The sequence below is a fragment of the Phodopus roborovskii genome, unplaced genomic scaffold (genome assembly GCF_943737965.1).
Source record: "Phodopus roborovskii unplaced genomic scaffold, PHOROB, whole genome shotgun sequence".
NCBI classification, from domain to species: domain Eukaryota; kingdom Metazoa; phylum Chordata; class Mammalia; order Rodentia; family Cricetidae; genus Phodopus; species Phodopus roborovskii.
The window spans coordinates 8251334-8262861 of record NW_026126540.1 but is presented as its reverse complement, the minus strand read 5'-3'; positions in this window follow the sequence as shown (position 1 = coordinate 8262861).

Sequence of the window (11528 nt, the reverse complement as noted above, 5' to 3'; positions counted from 1 at the left end):
CATAGTTTTATCAACTGAAATCATAAATTCTTAGAGATAAGTGTGTTTCTTCAGAGTCATTTTTATCTTCTCAGATATTACACCAGTGTTTAGATGAAAATGAGATGCTATTTAGAGTTCAACACCCCTCTTCTAGCTATGAAGTAGAAAATCCAATAGACCACAGGATCTTAACTTTCAGTTTTGTAAAATCAAGGGGATTTTTAAATTATTTACTAAAGATATTGTGTGTTGGATTTATTTTATGTAGTGATTTCTTGTGCACATACACATTCCACACATCACACACAAATACACAACACACACACACAGACACACACACGACACCACACTCCCCACACCTTACACTCCTAAATTTAAAACTTGGGATGGTTAATATAAAATCCCAAATATAGACTCAAACTCTTGAAAGCCAAGATTAGGTAAGAATGAGAACACTAAATTCACACTAAAGACTGATGCGGCAGGTAATCTGTGACTTCTCCCTACATATGATTCAGATGACTTTGTTGTTATTCTTCTCATGCCCACCCATTTAATAAGATTTGATTTCTGTAATTTTCACCACACATCTATGTCACATCATTGATGAAATGCTCATAAGACTCTTGTGTACAGTATATCTATGATTTTCTAGATATTATCATTTGAACCTGAGATGCTTTTCTTCTGATGGGCTTTGGCATAGTTATTGGGTATGAAAAACTCTGAATTCATCAGTGGGGCAATATACCTATTGATTTATACTGTGATGATATTTTTGGAAAATGATGAAAAGTTGATGGTGAGACCTGGTTAGAGGAAGCTGGTTATTTAGGGTGCATTCTTCCTGCCTGATACTGCTTTCTGTCCAGCAAGAACTGAGTTGGTTCACTTCACAACAAGCTGCTATCATGGCTTTCAGTCTCGCTGGTGACCAGAAGTCATCAAACCAAATGCTATTGGACTACAAACTCTGATTCTCTTCATGAAAGTAAATATTTGCTCATATAAACTGTTTTCTGCAGGTGTTTATCACAGTGATGAAATGTGACTGATCGCACAAATAACCTATAAGAAAATTGGGTGCTTGATATCCTTAATGTTATAGCTACTGCAAGTATAATTTTACTACAAAACATTCACTATTCTACATTCTCAATACTAACTTCAGATTTATATTAATGTTACATGGAGGTGGATTAAATTATTTTCTGTTATTATAATTAAACTTCTAAGGCATTTTAATTTAATAAAAACAGAATTATTTAGTTTTCTGGATATTCAAGAAATTGGCAACAAAGAGTTTTCAACTCTTGTGATCTTATAGGTAATTTGAGATAACATTTAATTAAATCACCAAGTGAAGATAAAGTTTTAACAGAGAATGAGAGAGCATGTGCTAAAATGAGACAAAGAGAAAATCTTTCTACAGTTGCCCCTGAAGGTTACCTCCAACTGTCCTGAGGACTTCCTACCCATTCTAGAGCTCACCTGGTAGAAAGTCTCTCACCATTTCCAAAACTCACTTGAGTGATATGCTTCTAGCACATGAATATTTGGAATACAACCCACAATTATGCTGTAACAAATACTAACTCTATCACCTCTGTTTTAAGACTGAAGATTGGAGTCATGAATCAGTTCACACTTCCATACTGAGCTTCTGGGATCAATGTATCATTTTTGGTAACTTTTAGGTGAGTCACTCTGCAGCAACATCCTAGATATAATACTTTGATCATTGCCCCATTCCTCATGAGAAAATTGGAATGTTATACCTGACATATAATCTAAGGTACCAAGAGGACGAAGAGGACTAAACATAAGGGATGGGTTATTCAATAATTTAAAAGGAAATTTAAAAGGAAAAAATGTCCTAGGAAAAGGAAAATGTATTGATGTTTTTTTTTTTTTTTTTTTTTTTTGGGGGGGGGGGAGACATGTCTTGAAAATTTTCTCATCTGCTTTTTTTTTTTTTTTTTTTTTTTTTTTTTTTGCTGTCAGCCCTGTCCTTTCCTGTCTGCATGGGAAATGTGAACATGACTCAGGCCTTTTGGGTTTTATATGTGCTCAATCCTAGGCATGTGGTCAAGGAACTATAATTCTTTGCTGGGATTGACATTAGGGAATGATAGAGACTAACTTACTTTCCCAGGGTTATGCAAAAGGCAACTTCAGCACATGGATTTGAATCTGGGAGTTCTCTTTGCTATACTATATAGGCAGGATTTAAATGAGTCAAACAGACCCAAGATAAATAATAATTAGGTATTTATTAGGGAAGCTTTTATACAAATAATAGTAAATAACCACTATGGTCTTCCTACTCCAAAAGATGCAGTTTATGCCTTTCTGATGCTATCACCACAAACCAAGAGAGTGAACCAGCCTCTCCTCTATATTATAAGACATCATATCTGAACACCTGAAGCCACACCCTCTCGGTGTGGCCACCACTGCAAATTCACTGGCAAAGCAAGGTGACAATACATAACTAACATGCACAATGAAATCAAAAGGCTGCAGAGAAAAGTGAAACTCTGTGATGACAAGGAGCAAGGGTTCTGTGGCAGAAATATGAGCTACAGAAACCACTATTTTGTCTTGAATTTTGCTTCAGCTAGTTTATTTTGGAACTTAGCCACTTGTCATTCCCATGGTGCTGATTATTGCAGCAGAAAATTAGATAAGCTGAGACCCTTGGGAAAGCAACTGATAATCCTAACATTAAGCTAACTCACATGAAGAAGAAAAAATATAATTATCAGCCAAAAAACACAGTTCTAAAAAGATAGAGTCCATAAGATATAAAATCAATGCACAGATATAGGATGACATGAATCCTAAATTCTTGACAAAGTGACTGAAGATCATGCAGCCCCACTTCATTGTCCAACATCCTATAGCCTCATATGATATTTATTTCTGCTTTAAGCAATTTGATCTTAGAAGACAAAAAAGAAAGCTGGGGCTAGCAAAAAGGCTTAGCTGGGAAATTGCTTTCTAAATAAAGCTACCCCCAACCCCCAGTTTGAGCTCTTATGCATGATAGAATGGGAGAAGCAACTTCATAAACTCTGATCTCCCACAATCTTTGTGGGTTAGGGTGGAATGTGTGGACACGCTCATGCATTCATGAATATACACATAATAATAATTAATATTTAGAAAGAACAAGACAGACCACACATACTTAGAATCCAAGAAACAAGAGGCTGCTTTCATATTCATCTAGGAATACCACTGCATATGAATCTTGAAGGAACAGAGAAGGATGGAATTACTCAGAGTTAGTGCATTCAGTTAACTATTAAGATGAGGTAGTACACAGTAAATGCCTGAATGGGAATGGCTCAAACAGGTAGCATCATGATATATGTTAACCTATTTGAGTTCACAAATCATTAAAAATATAAATAAAAACTATTGACATCGTTTGATTTTATTTTCAGTTCCCAAGGCTATTGTGAAAACCTGTGGAAAAAAGCATTAAATATATTTAAACTGCTCTATATTGTGGATATACCTTTCAAAATATCTCAGCTCCCTTTGCTTGTAATCTCTCAAGGTGCATCCAAATTCACCCCCTTTCCACAGAAGGCCACTTACACACCTCTTCATTCAGTTTCCTTGTTCTGGATAATGTGGATGTTTTTCTTCTCTTCATTTTAGTTACTTCTTATGTGGGTATCTCAACACCAGATTTTTATCAAGTCCTTTCTATTCAGCCATAAGCTTAAGAGTGAAATATATTAAATAAATATGAATGTAGTTTTACCAAAGTAAGCCAATCACACAATATAAAGCTAGCACTGAGGCTCTTCAAATAATACAAGCCTTACTGTCTGAGACCACAACTGTACAAAATTCGATAGAAAAGCAGGCAGAGTCAATTCATGCTGTCATTTTGTTTCAGAGTAAGCAGGGTGTATAGAAATTGCAGTTGATCAGGTTCATTTAAATTTAAAGTTTTAAAGGTTGACAGATACCATCATTCCATTTTTGCAATGGGCTCAAAATGTTCTTGTTGGCATCTTGAAATGTGTTCACTTTCAGTATCTCTTGGAGGTTACTAAAGGAAAGACAATGTGCCTACATGCTGTTAATAGAACAAAGTTTATATCTGTCAACTCTATCCACGAATTCAGGCACCAGTGTCTCAGATCAGCAATTTGCTTTAGCTATGCTTCTGACTCACAAGAATGTTAAGTACTCAAGGGATTAAATTCTAGTCCTTTGGGGTTCTGTACACAAATAGGCTGATTTGGTCTAGTAATCAAATGAGATTTGCTTTAGAATAAGATGTGGGGAACAATTACTGAAACGAAATGCAAATTGAAAGAGAATCTGGTAGCTGAGCTAAAATGAGTGTTCTTGTTAAGTCTCAGAACAAAGATGAAGGCCACCAAAATAAACTAACCACTGTGAATGAGGCAAATATCTGCCTGGTTCTAGAAGAGGGTTGTAAAATGTTGGTCTTAAGTGTTAGATATTTCATGAAGTGCACTGATTTAAGCGAATTTGAATTCTTTCTTTACTACCCTGCATATAAGCATGACTTGGAGATAACTAAGTATTGTAGAATTCCTCAAAACCATTTGTATGTAAAAGAAATAAGAAAGAGCTCTACCAAAACAGGATGGACAGCATGAGAATACAAATATCACTTCTGGAATCTTGTGTTTTTAATTTTATTTCCCTATCTAGAAACTCTCAGAAGAACATATTGCATATCTATCTCAGCCAGAAGGTACACAATTAAAAATTAACTCAGCACACAAATAAGCTTACTAATGTATGTTAATGGGTTAATAAAATAATACTTTTGAAATATTTTTTTTCAAAAACAATGAAAGTGTAAATTGGCCTATTTCATTCTTATGGAGTTAGGATTACTCCCATGATCCATCCCACATCTCCTATCACTGATTGCTAAAGCTCTTTGCTCCCCTGCTGCCTTTGAGTAGAAGAAACCATGATTTTGAACTTCCAAGATGCATATTGCCTTCCCTTACCACATTTTCCCCCCCATTTCTTGAACATTTAGAACTGTATTGAGGTATACAATGGCTAGTCTGGGAAATTCAGATTATATGCAGCATGCTCTAGCAGACCTCATCTTTCAGATACATAACAGACAGTTCCCTAATTAATAAGTCTGTCTCTATATATTTCAATTATTCTATTGCACAGTTCCATCTTCCTGGAAGACCTAAACATACTGATCTGAATTGTGTTATTTACAATGTAGACATCTTATTTCTGTTAGTTTATAGAGAGTCATTTGACCTGTTCACTAGAGAAGGGAAAAATTTAAAACTATTATTAACAAAATACAATAATACACATAATAAAACAATAATAAATGCAATATACAAAATAAAATTACAAAGAAATAACCAAAGATTATGATATGTTTTAGAGAATATGGAAATACTTTTAATATTGGTAGTATTCTTATATTTCTAATGATTAAGGAAACATGTCAGAAAAATTGATCTAGATATTTGTACTAACTGAGAAAGAAACACACATATGTGGGCACAGAGAGATTTTCTGTTGTTTCATTAATTTTAGAGTGATTAAGGGAACCTAGACTTAGAAAAATGAATGTCTCATGTTCTCACCCATCTGAAGTTCTTGACTTCAAATCATCAGATGTAAGTTAATAATTTTATCAAATAAGGGCATTGTCAATTGTGGAGCAATAGAAAGGGAAATAGCATAGTACAAGTGCTCTGGTCAATATAATCAGAGAAATGGGGAAAAAGAGGTTACCCTACTCATCGAGGAGAAGGTGAATAATGAATCTAGAAAAAGGGGGAAAGAAAATAAATTAATAGTAAGGATGTCTGAAGAAACCACACAGAATCATACTATTAACTACCTATCTTAAAAAACCTATAATAACCTAGGTCACTGTATAAATATACATAAATATTTCAATCTAGGCTGATAGTGCCCCTTTCAATTTCAAGTAAGGTCAAGACCACAAACAAAATGCCAGCCATGAGAAGGCCCCTTTAATTGTTGATTAGGTTACCAAAAATAGTCCCAGATTAATGCTATTGCCTGATATTTTACCCCACCCAAAGAGAGAAAGTAAGGCCCCATTGTGGAATAAACATTATATACACTGTTTCTTTTCATTTTTTTTTTTAAATCCCAGTTCCTTCTACCTCCCACCCACTTTTCCTCCTTTTCTTCATCCCTCCCTCTCTCTCCCTCTTTCCCATGCTCTCTGAGCATCCTCCTATCCCATTTACCACCACCATCCTCCAGAGCGAGGGTGATGCCTTCCAGAAAGGGTCAACAAAAATCTGTCAAGTAATTTGGAGTAGGGAATAGGCCCTCCCTCCTGTCTCTATGTTAAGGGAGTATCTCTCCATGGAGAATATGCCCCCAAAGTCATTTTGTGAACCAGGGATACATCCTGGTTCCACTTTAAACTGCCCAGGCCTTGTAACTGAGACCGATGTTCAGAGGGTTTGAGTTGGTCCAATGATGGTTTCCCAGCTATCAGTGGTGGTCTATTAGCTCCCCCTTGTTCAGGTCAGCTGTCTCTGTGGGTTTCTGTAGCCTGGTCTTTCTTGTCTTCTGTCTCTGCATCTGGATTCCAGTTTGACTCAGTGTTTAGTTGTGCCTTTCTGCTTTTGTGTTCATCAACTACTAGATGAGGGCTCTATGGTGGTGGATAAGTTAGTCATCAATTTCAGTATCAAGGACGGGCATTTAAGGTTGCTCAAATTGTTAGTTAGAGTCAGTTTTGTAGGTCTCTGGACAATTCTCTGGAGTCAGTTTTCTCTTCAAACTTATAATGTCACCTTCTTTTATCTCGCTGTCTCTGTCTCTCTCTCTCTCTTCCCCTCTCTCTCTTAAATCATAAATTATGAAACAAAATTCTTATTTGTTATGATAAAAAGTAAGGTAAGGAAATGATAGAAATATATGATGAATTACTAGTGTATGTTTTTGTTCCCAATATTTGCATTTACATAGATATTTGTAGCATTTGAAACAATAGAAATTTAAAGGAAACAATAAAGTCAGAATATATTTATACCTTAAGAAAATTCAATTTAATGAACTAATTAATTATAACATAAGATAAAGTTAAGAAAAGAATTTGAGAAAAAAATCAATCAATAAAAATTTGATTAATTGAAAAGATATATAAAATTAGTAAGTTTTTATCCAGAATATTAAAATAAGAGCAAGGACAGAGTATAGATAATAGAAGTCAGAGAACATCCATATATTCAAAGCATACTAAGGGAAATTTTGAACACTGATATATCAATAACAATAAAGTAGATGAATTGCTCTTGTTCTTTAGAAGATATAACTTTCATGTGCACATACAAAAAAATAAGAAATGCAATAGACATCTATCCATTAATGAAATTGCATCAATAACCAATAATGTCTTATATCGTAATCAACATATCGACTTGACTGTACTAGGATGTTCTGCAGTGCATTTCAGGAAGAAATTAAGATGTTCCTTATAATTAAAATGTAAGAGTAAAGCAAAATGTATACTGATTCATTATTTGCTTGTTGAGTCTCCATACCAGTTTCCACAACTATACATCATAAACATTTCTTATTGTTATCTTATGAAAAAATGTGTCTATATTAACTAATAATGTCACCAATCATTAAAATTACTTTATCTTTGTGAAGCTGTTTCAGTGACTATTCTGTTTCTGTGAGTAGACAACATGACCAACACAACTTTTAAGAGAAATCATTTCATTGAAGACTTGCTTACAGTTCCAGAGTGTTCATTACAATCATAAAGGGGGAGCATAGTAACAGGCAAGGTAAGCAAACATGGTGCTGAAGCAATAGCTGGGAGGTTTACTACCTTAGCTGTAAGCTTCAGCCAAAGAGTGACATTGAACCTTGAGTGAGCTTTTGAAAATTCATAATATCCCCAGTGAAAGACCCCTACTCACGAGGCCACACCTCCTCCAACAAGACCACATCTCCAAAACCTTTCCAAACAGCAGCACTTTTTGGTGACTAAGCATGTATGTATGAGAGTCTGTGATATAGATGATATAGATGTAGATGATGTAGATATAGATAATAGATAGATATAGATATAGATATAGATGATATAGATATATCTCACAGTTCCCTCTCCCTTCCTCCCATCCCATCCCTCCCACCACTCCACAGGGAAAGTGATGCCTTCTAGAAGGGATCATCTGGCTCAACATCCTTAGCCATCAAGGAAATGCAAATCAAAACAACTCAGAAATGCCATCTTACTCCTGACAGATTGGCTAAAATTAGAAACACCAAAGACAGCTTATGTTGGAGAGGATGGGGACAGAAAGGAACACTCCTCCACTGACGGTGGGAGTACAAACTTGTACAGCCATTTTGGAGATAAGTATGTTGGTTCCTCAGGAAAATAGGAATATCTCTACCACAGGACCTGGAAATTCCACTCTTATGGTCATTTTCTTTCAAACCACTTGTCTGATAAAATTCTATCCTCATTAAATAATTAATAAAACGAAATTGGTAATATCTAATAATAGTTTTGACATTGCAATTATGTTAATTTACTAATTTTGTTTAGCTAATTGGCTATATATCCTTTGCTGATTATGCCTGTAACTACATCTATCAACTTAGTATACAAATCACCTAGGGATCTTATTTAAATTCAGACTCTGGCTTAGTTGGTCATATGCCACATTTATATAAATTTATACATAGTTTACTTTGAAAAGTAAAACTAGATTTTTTTCTCCTTCCCTTAAGTCCTTAGACTGATTTTATTGCTGTTAAAAATGAAGTAGATAACGGCGTTTAAATGAAACAAATGCATTTAGCATCTAGACACATCCCTACCAATTAGTAACTTAGACTGAGTAAGGATAGGTGATTGCAAACCTTTTACATTGTAACTGTGAACATTGGATTTGTGCTCCATCTCAGGAGCTATTCTGTATTCTGGAAAATATTCCCATTGAAACACATGTGATGATTAATATTATTTTTCAATTTGACATGTTCTAGAATAACTCAGAAGAAACACTATTCCTTCCTCCATCCTAAAAGACAGAAACAGCTGATTCCATCCTTATCAGGTTTAAGAGTTATGCTTTCTCTGTCACATGTCACTGCCAAAATGGCTCTGGCCCTTGTCAAGGGAAGTTTTTTATTTCAGTATCCTTTTTTTTTAAGACAATATATTTACTTTATTATTTGTTTGTGTGTGTGTGTGTTTGTGTGTGTGTTGGCATGGACAAACATGTAACTATGTGATGAGTCCACTGAGGACAGGGAAGAATTTCTGATCTATTTAAATTATACTTATAGGCAGTTATGAGATGTCTTATTTGACTGATGAGAGTCAAACTCAAGTTGTCTGCAAGAGCAAGAAATGTCCTTAACCACTGATATATCCTTCCACTCCCCTTCTTTTAATTTCTTACATGAGTAGACTGAGGACATTTCAGTTCTACAGCATAACATCTTACGGCATTGTCCTAATTACATGAGCAAAATCCATTTTATCAGACAACTTTATATTCTTTTTGGACCTTCATTCTGCCACAAGTGTTCTATGAATGATGTGCTCCTTTTAGTCATGCATATAAACTATAGTGATAGAAAAATGAAGTGAGACAAATATATTTATTAGAGACTGTAACCTAGCCCTCAGATGCACTATGAAGGTGAGAAAATAGGAGTCAGAGATCAAGCAGATAGGAAAAATACATACATCACATTGCTCAAAGATCTATAGATTTGATTGAAGCATTTTAAAACATCAATACAAGTGTTAACACCAGTCATCCTGTCACTGTTGCTTCTGTGCTTTGTGTCAATGCCAAGCTCTGTCTTATTTTCCAGGTATGAATTCCTCAATCAATCAATCAATCAATCAATCAATCAATCAATCAATCAATAAAAAGTGAGTTTCTTCTGATTCTATTTTCTGTTGTGTTACAATAGTAAATAAGGAAATCTTTCCCAATAATCTGCCATTTACCGAAATGCTATAACATTCAATCTTTCATTCTTGTTTTATAGAAATTTTGTGAACTATAGGAAAACAAAGTAATGAATCATAAATATGAAAACAATTCCTCTATGAGTATTATTTACAGATGAAGATTGTAAGGGTGCACCATAGTACCCTGGATACAAATCAGTTTCTGCAGCTTAAGAGTGCTCATATGGCCTTCTAAGGATACCCAGAAACACCCAATTATACTCTGATTATATATACAACATAGAAACTAACATAAGTGATTGTATATTTACAAGATTATACTTTTTGGAGAATCAATAACTCATAAAACCATAAAAATTAAGACTCAAAATATTTCTTTAGATTGTATATAATTCTGTATAAAATAAAATTCAAATATTTGGCATTTATTGAATGTTTTATCACCTTAATATATTCTTTCCCTGTTTAGAGGATTCTTAAAATTGAAATTACTAACTCAGTTCATGCCCTGCTTGTATATGTTATTTTTAGACTCAACACACTTTTTTCCTCATATGTTTATAAGAAAATATGCTATAAATTAAACAGTAGTATCTTTGCAAAGTTTTAGTGTAATCACAATAGAAAACACGTAAGGCTAAATAGATTTCCTGTCTCATTAGTCTTTTTCTTCATCTAGTAGGGAAAGAATATAATTTCAAGGACCATTTCTATATTTTCTTAAATGGGACTATTGATCTATCTTATGGTAACAGTTTCAGGATGAAAGGAAATGTAAATAATTTGGTTGTTATTAAATCAATATACATTCAGATCTAAGGGGGAGGTTGAGCATATTTAAATACATTTTTTTAACAGTACCCAGACTGGTCAACAAGTGACTTCTGACTTTAAGTGAAAAAGGCTGTTACCTGTTGCTACTCCATCCAAGACCTTTCCTCTATAGCCAGAGTGACATTTTATGTGAAGTTGAAGCTACATACTGTATGGAAAGGAACATTTTTTGCAAAATACAATTCACCTTTGAGATTTGAATAAATAACTGTTGCTATAACTATCCTAATTTATAATGTGGCACACAAACTGTACCTTAAAGTTATTTCCATGTATAGCAATCCATTGATTTACTCTCCAAGAATTCTCATGTACTTTCACTATACACATGGTTTATTAAACAGTATTATTGAATTCACTGACACCCTGGGCTTTCTGGACCATACTCTTCAACTTCAAGTTTAAATAATTCTCTGAGCACAGAGTCATCATTTCACATTAATAGGTGGAAGATACTAAATTCATTTATGCCCTAGTTCTTTTGTGTCTGGAAGGCCTGCATTTCTTGGTACCTTTATTCTCCTGTGGTCCTTAAGTCTTTCTACTTCCATATTTTCATAGTTTCCCGATCCCTGAGGGGAGAGGTTTGATGATGACATCCCACTTTGGACTGTCTTGCAAAGACACTTCTCCATATTTCCACTTGTGGGTCTCTGTATTAGTTCCCATCTACTGCAAAAGGAAGCTTCTCCAATGATGTCTGAGCAGGACTTTGATCTGTTAATATAGC